Consider the following 12068-nt stretch of genomic DNA (forward strand, 5'->3'; position numbering starts at 1 on the left):
TAAATTACATTATGTATTTAGTTGGTCTCTCTTATCTCTCAATTAATATTATTAATGATATTTTAAATAACATCAGCTGTCCATTAATATGACTAAATTGAGGTAGGGGAGCGCGGCGGGGAAAGAGGAGCGAGCACTGAATGGGCTATGTCTACGTCTCTATCAATCATACAACGAATAAGGTACGTTTCTGCTTGTTCATTTCAAATTAAATAAAAAAACCACACGATATTTCAATCTACCAAACTGTAAGACGACGAAGTTGAGATTTTTTTATGAAAAAAGTTTGCTGTAAAGGTCAAGATCATAATGGAAGCTTTTGCAATGTAGAGCTAATTTTACAAAAGTTGTAAAGTTTTTTTTATATTGCACATTATTATAGATTTCATTGCAAATCTTACTCCAAGGCAACCACTCTTTATCTGAGACATTTTTATTTTAATCTTATTAAGATATTTTTAGAGCTCTTTCAATACCTTGAGAGAATTCTTATATCTAATGCAATCTTATCATTTCGAGCTTTTTCTTTTAAATGTAGACAATATCATCTTAAATTCATTTAAAGCCTTACTTAGTAAAAGTATTATTATTCGTGAGTGTATCAGTGCACACCCTACATTTGACCAGCTGCCCTTTTGACAAGGGTTAACTATAAAGCGTATAGAGAACAGTGATACTTACATTTTTATTTGTAGACCACTAAGAAGTTGTAACCCTTCAGCCTTTATTTCTCATCGCTACGGGATGGGAGCGAAGGTAAGGCGGGTGGCACCTGCAGACCAATAAAATTGCAATTTAGAATCGATTTCGATATTGGATGTACGAGTAGGTAGCTTAGCTGTCCCAATCCATAGATGATATAATGATGATGTTTATTTATATATTTTGTACATTTTTACTAACATTTAGTTAAATAAAGTATGTATGGAAATGTGGAAATGTGAGTCGTCAAAAATAAACCCCTTTACTAAAAAAAAGTTACACACCCGTTAAACAGTAGTTTAAAATTACATTTCCCTACTAACTTCAATTTTTTTTTTCAAAAAACCCTCAGGCCCTCTTGAGTTCAAGGTCAACTAACTTAGGACTGAATTCTATCACCACAAAAGGCGTTTCACACCCCAGAAGCGATAGGTGTTATGAGTAATAAATATGTAACATAACTTTTTTTCTCATAGAAGAAAAGTGCAAGAGTTTTTTTTAAATAATTAGTTTCACGCGAGTAGTACCAGACATACCATCGAATGACACTGACATTGGCCGAATTAACTCCAATAAAATCTAACTATATCTAACTATACTACATATTTCGTCACGATTCTACGCTATTTCATCCTTTATTTTCATATTCCAGGAAACCATTGACCTTTGCTCTGAATTTCAGTGCATCCCAGGAAAACTATTATTAGGTATTTAAATAAAATTCTTACAATGTAAAGTGTAAAAAGTATGACGTATTGTCTAGTTTCTTGTTGCACTCAAAAGAATGATGTTTGCCGTCCACTCATTGTTAAGAGAGCCCACACAAGTTCTGCGTCTTTTTAATATTATTTTCAGATCCAGACATGAGCCATTTCAAAGGATTTAAAAAAATATTTTTTCAGGATTTTTTTTTTAACTGTAAAGGGATTGTAAGTAAAGGTGACGCAAATCCTTACATAACAGCTAGATATTTTCTAGAATGTGGAATGTCTTTCTAGAATGTGGAATATCGCAAAGCCTAGTGGTAGCTGTGACAGTAAGACGATTGATTATTGGGAATTTTGGGTCCATGATACACTTAATGCATATTACAGAATTAAGATTTAATTTAAGGTACTCGTACTATCGACGTCATCATAATATTTTTTGATGATAGATGGTAAGGTAAAAATAATTAGTACCTAATGTTATTCATTTAAAAAATATTTCAGTCTTGATAGGTACATGAAGTCAGTCTTACTTCCGATAAACTGACATATCCAATTTTCCTGTTGAATAAATGCATAAAAAAATGTTTGAATAAGAAATACCTACATAATGCGTATATTTATAAAATATTTACTTAAAACTTGAATGCACATAAAATAACTAAAAAGGGTGAACTTAATACCATATGGTATTCTCTCCCAAATGTCACTCAACCTATAATTTAAAACTAAAATACCTACTAGTTAGACTAAGCATAACTTTTGTTTAGCAGTAAATAACAGCTGGTATTAACATCTACGTATTTTTGTACCTTTCTACAAAGGAAGTCTGGGAAAACTTTTTCTCCGTCGAAATTTTTTATGACTTCTCTGTCGCCTGAAATAGGTTTAGGACCACATTATCAAGTGGTGTAAAGGGTTTCGTAAGCTATTTTCAATGTAAACTTTTCTTTCTTCAACCTTCAAAAAATTCTTAAAGAGGAAACGTGATCATTTTAAAATTAACAATTTAGTTAGCGAATAAAAATAGCAAACAGGAAGTAAAGTATAATTGTTAAATAATTTATAAAATCATTATTTACTTTAAAACGTTGAACAGTTCAGCGGCAGGGGGTTCTCAATTGCATTCCCCAAAAAATCCTTTGCAAAAACAATTCTTCGCAAGTCACTCTCACACACAAAACGTTCACAATGTCAGGGTGCACTTTGGGAGACCAAGATCACGTCACGAGTTCATACATATGACGTGGAGTACCAGGACTACCAGGGCAACGGAGAGCATAAGAGGTGTCAAGTCAAAGTCGCGAAAGGCGCACGCGACAACAACGACAGCGAGTGCGCGGCGCGCCGGCAGAGCGGTGACTGACCGGCACACTGCCGCGCACCCCGCCAGGATCCTCCGGGACCCTTCCTCCGGGAGCCAGACCCGCAACACGACCCGACGACGCTTTCTTCACGCGATTTAACCGCACACATAGGTACATACCCACTCAAAGGTCTTGGCTCCAGCCTAATGAAAATTTCATTTCGCCCGACAGACAGAAACCCTTCCTTTTATCAGCCGAAATTCAAAATATTGGCGTTATTTTGCTTTTTGCCTGATGTCAAAGTAGCCTTTTAGCTTGATGCTTTTTGAATACGAAAGGAGGGTTCTAATAAGCATGACATGTAGACCTGCTTTTTTTAGATTTGGCAGATTAATTGCGGTTTTAGAATAGGGCACATTTTATAGTAAAATAATTCTGAAAATTATGACTATCTCGTAGCAAAACATTTTGCAGTGCAGAACCCGGAAGTAAGTATTTTCTTCCAAGAAAGTATTTTGCAATATGATCCTAGCTTTTACTTAGCAACAATACACGCATCTAAAACTGATATCCGAACGTCAATCACGAATACAAAGGAAGCCGAGGGGAGTCATCTTGCAAAAAGTAGAGTCCGTTGACCCCTGAAATTGCGCAATAAACTTTCACATGGCGCATTATTTGCCAGGACATTATAATGCGGTGGAATGCTCCGGGCATATGAGTGAGCCGATAGTCAGCTAGCGATAGAGACACGTGATTTGGCCGTCGAGTAAGGTGAGGTGCGAGTTGCGGTGGTCGGCGATAGTGAAAGTACGCGAGTCGGCTAGGCAAGTGCGGCGCAGGGCGGGACCTTGAACAACGCGACTGTTGTTGACGAAGAGCCGCTATGGTCTCAAATGACCTCAGGCTAGTTTACAAATAACAGTGCTTGGCAGCCGGCACACTGCTGCGTACTACCGGTGGTGTACCGGCGCGATTGACTCACTTTTAGCCACTGTAATGATTGCAGTGTGGATATAAAAATGTGGTAGATGCATCTTAGACTTTTTTAATGTCTCCTATCATCTATCTATTTCTCCTATCATCTATCGTATTTTAATATATCGTTGCACATTATTACAGTCACAATAAAATCAGTAAATGTAAACAAATTCATATCATCTCTACCTCTCTACTAGACCCTCTTGGTGATTGAAGACCGTATTTTCTTGTAAAATTAGAGGCTTTTATGTAACTATCATTTGTATATCCTCAAAATGGGCATTCATAAGACTGTGAGTAGACAAACCATTGAGGCGACAGAAATACGGTTGAGTAAATCGTGGTCCAATAGAGTTAGTTTGCGGGTAGCTCGTTAATCCTGTCCCGTAGCCCGACGAAGGACCACAGTTTACAATAGACCATGCTGATTGTTTCACTACCGTTACGTGCTCTCTGGCAATTTGATATCGAAATTGAAACCGTGTTGTTTGCACCGATAGTGGTAAATTAAACAGCTCGTACACAAAGTTAAATATTTATTAACATCATTTTAAAAGCTACTTTAAAGTTTTTTTATTTTCCTTTTTATGACATGTCAACGTAATTTACAGAGTAGATTGAACAGTGAAAAAATAAAAACTGATTGCAATTTTACTGAATTTTCAGTATCTTGCATTAGTAATACAAAACTTAATGCGAATTTAATTTAGTTACTTCTTTTCCGGAAAACCTTCCGTTCCAATTTCCACAGAAGTTCGTTGGCTTTTTTATCTTTACATTCGAACGGAACGCAATTATCAGTATACATAATTTCGCAATGTTGCAAATTGCGATCATTCCAAGAAGTGTCATTTGGTTTGTGGAGCGGCAGATGGTTGTACTTTTTTATTTTATTACTTCGAGCTTTCTTTTGACTGATTGAGGAATTTACTCGTTCTGACATAATTTGGTTCATTATTCAATTATAATACTGGCAGAAGTTTCAGCTCTGCATTCAGTAAATAATAAAAAATACTGTCAATGCCCTAATCATTATTTTTGCTGTTACAACAACCACCAAGTAGCAATGTGTATAATTATACATATGTAGTAATTAATTTCATTGAAAATTAAAAACAAACTACAGTGCCCGCACTGTATTTTCATAAAATAAGTGTAGAGTCATGTTTTTAATTAAAATATATTTATTGAAATAATCTAAAATATCTTTAATTTTTTTAATTTTATAATTTAATTTAATAAGTATAGTCATTATCAATCGTATAAAGAAAATGTCGATTATAGAATAGTAAATAATGATAGCAAAGCCAAAGATACACAGATAATGTTATCATTGTTGACCATCGATCAAGATCATTACCATCAGCTCGCGCTTGCCCAGGCCATTGACCTTTTTTTTTTCTTATCAACGTATTAGCTGACCCTTAAAACAGTAGTTAACATTATTGTATAACATTTATATCAATATTAATATGTTATGTTGTTTTTATCGTGGTAAATAAACATTTTTTCTTTCTTTTTGTAATAGATCTTTTGACACAAGAAAAAATAACTTAAAAAGAAATCAAACATTACATAGCAAAGACTATCACAACATATTTTTATAGAAACTATTTAAAATCTTGATTTTACTATTCCTGAAAATAAAAGAGCTTATTCTTCTCTAATCGTTAATGTGAATGCTTCAGCTACCAACCGCTTTAATACCCCATTTCTTGGTGAAAAATGAATTAATAGTAAGTAGAACTAAACTTAATCTGCGAAACCCAGATTGAGAAAGCTTCAACGAGCAGTAACTTAGCTAAGTTATAGCACAGAGCCCACTTACCGTGGTAGAGCGCTACACTTAATCCTTTCGTTGCATAGAACTTTGGATTAAACTCAGCTATAAGTTATGTTAAGGTTACCATTTAGTTCTTAATGTACGCTATATTTTACTACGAGTGCTGTCTCTATGCTATGTACGTAGTTAGTAATTATAAGACAATTTAAACAGTATCAAGTGTTTTGCTCTACCAATTACTAGGTACTCCAAGTAATCTTTTATTTAAGCATTAAAAAAAATGATATTACTAAGTTATGAGGTTTCTTTCTAAACTTAATTGTAAAATCAAATAATATGAATCACAACGATTTTTTTTATTTTAATTATTCAGCTTGGGTTCAAAGTAGTGAAGTTTGATTTTTCTAAATGGTTTTCTTTTCGATAAAATTGAAGTAAATAATTTATAAAATTATAATTGGTACTATTCGGATGTATGACGAATCGACGATGACGACGACGAACGAATCATGAATTTCACAATAATTTGAACTATTGATGCAATACCTATCTAATTATAACAATTAGATTGTTATTAACAAATTACAAATCAGTAAGGTGCAAAATTCTTAAAAATATCAAATGCGGTGAAAATAATTATACAAATCCTAATTTAATAAGACCACAATTCAATAATTTTTTACCTCAGGGTTCACCTCTACAACCGACAAACATAACTGATAACAAATACATTCCTCCAAACCGAAATCGGCAAAAATAAAAACTTAATAAAAGAACTGTGATATTTTATCGTCCTATAAGGAATTCCTTGCAGTAAACGCGTGCCATGAGTATGACGAGGCAGTACTACGCAGGAGCGATTACGCAAACCGAGCTTCCCGAGGAGCGAGGTCGTTGGCAATGGACTCGGTTCAATGTCACCAAATATATCACCGGGCCGTGTACTGCGCGCGGTAAACTTGATACTGGCTGTGTCGGAAATAAATAATAATATGAGGTTTATATGTGATGTGATACATTTGGTTATGTTAGTAGTGTTACATGCATAATAAATAATTGCATAAGAAATTACTTAGTTTTACTGTCTTACAAGGTTACCAAGGTCGTGGTTATTTAGTACCTTTGCAAAAATGTATTTGCTATGAAGTGATAGTTTTGTAATCTTAACGAGTATAATTTTTTAATTATGTACGAGTAGAGCATATCTAAATGTATTTTTGGAATGTAAAATTCATGATGAGATAGTTTTCAGTTACAAATCTCATTTAATGATTAATCTTAATCATCAATATTTTCTCGAACCAACTGCTCCTGAAAGAAATAAAAGGAAACACTTTTCCAATCATTGTATGTATATGAACTCAAAGCATTTAATATATTAAACTTACCTCTAACAATACAAAAATATTCTTTTTGGTATATCCGCACTCCATAGACAATGGATTGAAACTGTTCAGTCGGCGTATACGGCCGTGCTCCTGACCGGGTCGTCGACCGCACTTTTCGGCAGGCGCCCCGAGTTTCAGCTGTAACGTGATCCTGCACGCACACTTCCTCAATAACGCACATGTATGCACCCTGTAATATCTTCCCGCGGGTTCACGCCCACACGCACACCTAGATAGCGCATAACCGGAAAACCATTGTTAAATGTCACTATTTTCTGAGTAATGATTTACCGATCGCCAGAACGTCGAGGCTGGATAAATTGGACAACTAGGAGACGTTAATTGACGTAGACGGATTTATAGACCTGCTGAAATTTGAAAATGTAGAGACATTTTTAAGATTTACATTTAAAATGAGCCTGTGATCCTGTGGGAGGACTTAGCTATAGCAAAGTTCATACACGTGCCTAACCACAGCAAAGTTCACAATTCCGATGGGTTCAAGGTTCTCTTTGTAATATACCGGCTTCGCATAAAGACAAAAGGCGAATCGTACAGACAATTCGTCTGGTCTCGTTTCCGAATATTTCAGTTTCAACCCTGACCTCCGTGACCTTTGAACTTGGGAGGAGTGAACGTACCCTTGACTCGAGCAACAGCGGTTCTTGGCCCGCTATAATTAGACGCTGATAGCGATAACGTTTCGGTATTTTCGTTGTGTTCGACGACCGAATGGGCCGTGTTGGGATGTGTCATTCAACGAAAACAAATGACGCTAGCTCTGTTTCCTTGGCATCAGAGATAGCTAGTACACTTGTGATGCTTTCCACTCTTCAAACATGACTATTCCAATTGCCAATATTAACCACTGTATACCAAATTAATATAATTAAACTTAGACTAGACATGCCCTTTATGTCTACCAAGGTCATACTTACTGAAAATATTAAGAGAAAATGGTACATCAATATGAAAACTGTGAAAATGCTGCCCTTAGTTTTCTGGATATTGACCCTAAACTAAAATCAATGTAATACGTGCTACCTAAGCTATAAAACTAGTAACACCGAGCTCAGAAATTCGATTGTAAATTTTCCGACGTTCACTATAAAACAATGCGGCGTCTATTTTGGTTTTAGGGCGTGGGTGGCCTTGTATCTATAAACAAATTCTGAAAGTTAATAAAATTTTCTATTGATATTTCAGTTCAAACGTACTCTGGTACGGTAAAAATAAAGTGTCTCCGGCAAGCATTAAGAGGTTGTTCACCCAAAATTTGGGCATCGCTCTCTTCCCTTTTCAGGGACTATTTGTCAAAGGATACAATCTTGTCGTCGCCTCCCTTTAAGCTAGGCGGTAGTCTTTATTGCTTTTATTTATGGTGTTAAGTAAATACAATTCCAGTCTTTAATTAGATTAACATTATGCATTAGTTTTTCTACTATAAAAAAGTTATTGCTAGGTTATTTCAAGATATCTGAAACAACGGTAATTGAATAGAGTTAAATTTGCAACTAAGACATTATTAACTAAAAATAATTTTGAAAATTACCTATGTGTGACCTTGAAATTAAAAAATACAGGCATTTTCATTATAAAACTAAAAACACCCAAAACAACTAGAATTTGAATCTAAATCTACCCCAGGAAATATAAATAGAATATCCTAAATAGTTAAGAAATGCGTTTTAGCTTCATACTTGATATACCCATCACAGATAACATAACTAGTATGATAGAGTTATAGATTTTTTTCGGGGAAACGCAAAGTAATTTCAAGTCCAATTTTCAGTATTTTTTTAATTATAGGACTTAGATAGTTGCTACTTCAGTAATATTTTACAGCACCATTCAGTGAAAATTAACTACTCCGACACATAGTTTTTTCATGGCCAAGGTTTGTCTTCCATGTTGAGTTTCTAGCTGTTTTCACCGACTATTTCCGTAGATAAAGCACTCACCATTAATTAGGATTGTTCGTATTGCCATAGACCAGACAGTGTTTCCCACTTTCTAGTTAGATTATTAGTAAAACGTATAAGGAAGTTGAATTAATTCCCAATGGGTTATGTAAACACCTAAATAGAAAATGTCTATGTGGGCCTCTGCAGACTAAAATATTTTGATTGGTAATAAAAAATATTGCAGCAAATTAAATAACAAAGCTATACAAAGTTGTAGAGTTTTGTCTATTCTTGAGCTCTTAATACAAACTACGTATAATTTAACATTATAATAAAACCCTTCCCCTATTTCACTGCATGCATCAAACATGGTACTAAATCAACATTACACCGCGTGTATTTATACAATGAGCTGTCTATAGTAAGCACGAACCCCACAAATAAGTCTCAATGCTATTTTTAAAACGTTTTCAATAATGCTTATCCGTTCCACAATGATCGTTGCATAATAATGTGCATCTTACAATGCAAGTACATACGATACCGCGACGCAGGCGCACGCACACATGCGCACGAGCGACACGTGAATACTCACATGCACGCTAGATAAGAGTGCGGTCAATGACCCCTTTGGGGAAATGCCCCCTGAAACTCCACTTAGGGAATGGAAGCTGAAGGCACCTTGATCTTCGTAAAAAAAGTTAATGGGTGCTTAGTTATATTAATTGCATCGTCTGTTGGTCGCGCGTGGTTTTTAATTATACTGCTATACAGTGTGAGTCACGTTAAAGTGTACATATGAAAATAGATGAAACTAGACCTATTTTTATCGACAAAAAAGAGGTCAAAATTTTTTTGAGATTTTTTTTAAATTTTTTATTGAATTTTTTTTCTTGCAATTACTTATTGTACAGAAAACGTAATAACTTTTAAACTAAGCGGTATATCCTGATAAAATAAAAACAGTAATAATGCTAAATAACAGGCAATACTAAAAAATACATAAAATACACAAAAAAGGCCAACAAATAATAAAAAATGATACTTTTTGAAAAAAATCTGCTTTAAAATTCGTGTTTTTTTGGTTATTTGATAAATTTCTCCAAAAAATGCCCCTATAACCGGTGGTTTTTATTACTTTGTATTATTCTCTATCGTATTACCTTCGTAAAACCAAAAATCGCATGTCTCTATCCTTATCACAACGTTTGCAATGATCGTTTGAACTAAGCCTCTCCGGGCGCGCCATTCAACGCTTCGTTAACAACAAAACTGAAAATGGCTCTAGATTTGTAATTTTGATAAAGACAAGTTAGATTTCAAATAAAAACAAAAGATTTCGAAGTAAAATAAGCATTTTAGTTAAAATTAAAATTGTCTCTACCTGTAGCGGAGAATAATGTTGTGGCAGGCCTTTGTTCAAACGATCATAGCAAATGTTGTGATAGGGATAGAGACATGCGATTTTTGGTTTTACAAAGATAATACGGTTGAAAACAATAAAAAATAATAAAAACCACCGGTTATAGGGGCATTTTTTGGAGAAATTTATCAAATAACAAAAAAAACACGAATTTTAAAGCAGATTTTTTTCAAAAAGTATCATTTTTTATTATTTGTTGGCCTTTTTTGTATATTTTATGTATTTTTTTAGTATCGCCTGTTATTTAGCATTATTACTGTTTTTATTTTATCAGGATCTACCGCTTAGTTTAAAAGTTATTACGTTTTCTTTATAATAAGTAATTGGAAGAAAAATAATTCTATAAAAAATTAAAAAAAAATCTCAAAAATTTTTTGACCTCTTTTTTGTCGATAAAAACAGGTCTAGTTTCATCTATTTTCATATGTACACTTTAACGTGACTCACACTGTATAGAATAGGAAGTTTTCATGTTACAGTAAAAAGGTTTTGAGCCAAACAAAATTTTACAAGTCCCATCACACACTTTATTTATATTTTTTTATTGATAAATCACGTAATAATAACGTTCATCAATTAAAACTATCTTTTTATGCATGATCTATTAATATCCATCTTCAGACTCCTGTACGAGGGGCGGCTGAAAAGTTTTGAGCCTAAGTATGTTCAAGTGTTATTATTGACTTTATTTTGATTGAATTAATTTGCCAATAACCTCCTTAGTATATGTACAAAGTTTCATTTCATAAGCGTCATCACGCTTTTAGTAATTAATCCGTAAACATCACCATGTCTCAGTCATCCGCGCAATGTACGAAATTGAAGTACACAGTTGTCATAAAATTCCTCAAAAAGAGGAACAAAAAGCTGACGGTAACATTTGAAAAGATGTCTACAGTTTATGGGGAGTCTGGGCCTTCATTTGCCACCATGAAAGATTGGATCCGATAGTTCAAGCATGGCAGGGAGTCGCTAAAAGATGACCGCAAGTCAGGGCGGCCAGATTTCGCCATTAACGAATAAAATAATGAAAATTTAAAGAATCTTGCTTAAGAGATCAGCGAATTAAGCTGTGACAGATAGCTGAAGCTATAGGCATTAGCAAGGAGCATATTGGCGATATTTTTCATACTCATTTACACATGAAATAGGGGTACGCGCGATGGGTGCCAATAATGCTCACGGCGCTCGACAACCAGCGTCGAGTCACAACTTCGCAGGAGTTTTAGGACATCTTTGGTCATAATCCTAACAATTTTTTTTCTCACATTGTCACGACTGATAAATAATAGATCCGGCAGTACGATCTAGAGTCAAAATAAGAGTCAATGCAATGGATTCAAAAGGGAAAACGCCGCCGCGGAAATTCAAAGTGGAGCGATCGATACCCAAGCTCATAGCCACTATTTTTGGGATTGTGGAGGAATTTTATTCATTGACTACCTACTTAAAAAAAACTACAATAAACGGGGATTATTATGCTGTACCGCTGATAAGAGTACGTCAAGTGGTTGTTGAAATATTAAGAGGCAAACTGGTGAAAGGAAATCTGTTATTGCAAGACAATTCGCCCGTGCACACCGCGCATGTTGCATGACTTGCCCCGGGTAAAACTGGATTTCAAGAAATTAATCACCCACCACACAGTTTAGTCCGAATCCCTAGCTATTTTGTCTAATTCTCAAATTGGAAAAAAGTCCTCCAGGAACGAAGATTTTTGAGTGACAAAGAAATGAAGGCGGCGTTAAAGGCTCATTTCGAAGGCAAAGATTGCGAATTTTTTTTCAGTGGGTTAAACGCTCTTTTACACAAATGTAAGAAGTCCGTTGTAGTAGAGGGAGATTAAATAGAAAAATATATTTTTTATACTTTT

Source organism: Ostrinia furnacalis, unplaced genomic scaffold (assembly GCF_004193835.3).
Source record: "Ostrinia furnacalis isolate ACB-3 unplaced genomic scaffold, ASM419383v2 OfSCF7584, whole genome shotgun sequence".
NCBI lineage: Eukaryota > Metazoa > Arthropoda > Insecta > Lepidoptera > Crambidae > Ostrinia > Ostrinia furnacalis.